Source organism: Lissotriton helveticus, chromosome 11 (genome assembly GCF_964261635.1).
Source record: "Lissotriton helveticus chromosome 11, aLisHel1.1, whole genome shotgun sequence".
NCBI classification, from domain to species: domain Eukaryota; kingdom Metazoa; phylum Chordata; class Amphibia; order Caudata; family Salamandridae; genus Lissotriton; species Lissotriton helveticus.
In genome coordinates, this window is record NC_136072.1 from 819,392,731 (window position 1) to 819,395,024 (window position 2,294).

A 2,294-nucleotide genomic window follows, 5' to 3' on the forward strand; every position below is an offset into this window, starting at 1 on the left:
AGAGTCTGCGTGTGCACGACTCTGGACTTGAATTCATCGTTCACCATGGCACCTACCACAATGGCGCATGCGGAAACGTAAGCGTGTTTAGAACCATGCACAACCTGCGCCGAACCATCAGTGTATATGATGCAATGGAAATCCTCCAGAGGCCACATAGCCAAAGGTGCAGGATGAACGAATTCATATTGCAAAAACTCTTGCGACCGCAAGGAGGCATCAAAAATAATTGTGACATCCGGAGATGTCAATGATGCTTCCCATTGTATCCACCGAGGGTGCAAAGCTTTACAATTAGGTACACTGGCTTTCGTAACTGCCTCCAAAGCAGGACACGGGGTAACAACCAACATGCGTTTTCCCTGTGACAAAGCACGTTCCTTAAGAATCGCCATCTGTACAGCCGTCAAAACTTTCCCCACAGTGGAAAATCGCATTTCAGCCGAAGTGTACAAGTGTGACTTGTAGGCAATAGGTACTGTGTCTCCTTCATTAAAAAGTAAGGTAAGTGAAACCCACCGCCCCAGGGACGATTCTTATCACCAGGTTGGTGTGGTTATCACGAGTCAGTAAGTATTTAGAAGCGAGCAGATCAGCCTGCAAAGATTGCAGAATAGCTGAGTGCTCCGGCAGCCAGCATGATTTGGCAAAAGTAGGTTGTATCAAAGCATACAAAGGCTTGATACGCTGGGCATATTCAGGAATGTATGTCCTCCGGAAATTCAAAAATCCCTGCAAAAGACTTAATTTTTTCAGAGTTGTCGGAGCGCGTAGTTGTGCGCATTTCTCCAAGAAGTGAGGAGCTAATCCTCAACCTTAATTGTTGAGCTCATAGCCCAGGAACAACACTGTGTACTCATCAATGTGCAAAGTTAAATTTGTAACCGAAGTCCGCAAAGCTACAAATTATGCGGTCAACTCGACACAGATGCTCCCAAAGTACATTGTCTGTGAGATAAATATCATCCACATACGAGCATGCATCAGGGTCGATACTCTCCAAGAGGGAGACAATGCGGGCAGCAAATACACCGGGACTATTTTTATAGCCCATCAGTAAACGTTTGAACTGTTTTTGGACGCCGCCGCATGTAAAACTGGTCCATTGGGAACTTAGACCTTTCCAAATGGTGGGCATAAAAACCGTTGGATATGTCAAGCGTGGTTTTAAACCGCTTACGCACAAGACTATCCACCAAGGCAGAGCCGTGAGTATTCTGTATTGCACAGGTACGGCAACGCGAGTTTAAATGCCGGTAATCCAATACCAAACAATATGAACCGTCAGGCTTGGTCACAGTAAAAAGAGGGTTATTCATTGGTGACACACATGTTTCAATCACACCTTCATATTCCAATTGTTCAAGGATTTCCGCAACGGAAGCCTTAGCTTCACGTCTAACGGGATATTGAGGTTGAGGCTGTGGCTGCGACCACAAAGGTATTTCGTGGTGTGGGGAAAATTTATCCCAACCACAGTGTGTACGGTACAGAGCCGGCGCAAGGGCTCTAGCCCACTCTTCTGCAAAATTCAGCGCATGTTCCTTCGAGACCGTGTGCGCGAAACTAGGAAGGATTACCCCCTCCCCTCTTGGAGCTGCGAGAACTAAAGGTGGGGGCCAGTCAGCCTCTGCTAACAAAATGTCATAGGTAGTTGTAAGATTTTCCCAAAATGCCCCTTTTATGGTACGCTGTATGTCACCTTCAATGAACAGGACTATTTCATAAAATCTGTCAGGGGGAGCAACTCTAGTGTCAGCTGTTTCCACAACATAACGGTCAGTCGCTGTCACCTTGAGTAGTGGACGCAGGGCCCCTCGCACTATGGTTACCTCCGCCGCGCTGTCCAGTAAGGTCAGAGCCTATGTCTGATTCCGAAGCTGCGTTCTCACTATCTGTGGCATATCTCGCTGATAAAGCGGCGACTTTTCTTCATTTGAAACTGGGGTCTCTTCGGTGTAGAATCGTCCTACTTGCCTTTACCGTCTTTCGGGCGGGGCTGGTCGCGTCCCTGCTGGCCACCCCGACCCCTGCCACCTCCGGTTGATGAGGCCGATGAGTCCTGAAAAGAACGAGGAGAGCGTTGGTCAGAAACCTGAAATCGATCAGGTGATTTTATCGTTGCGCGATCGCGCAAGTCATAAACACGTTCTGGGGGCGCAGGCAATGGAGACGCAGGACGAGACTCCTGTCTCTGTTGTTGTTGTTTTCCCTGTTTTTGTTTTTTCGGCCAATTTTGTTTTTTGGTCTTGGGCAGTTCAGCAGTTTCTGACTTCTGCCCTTGGGGTTGTTTT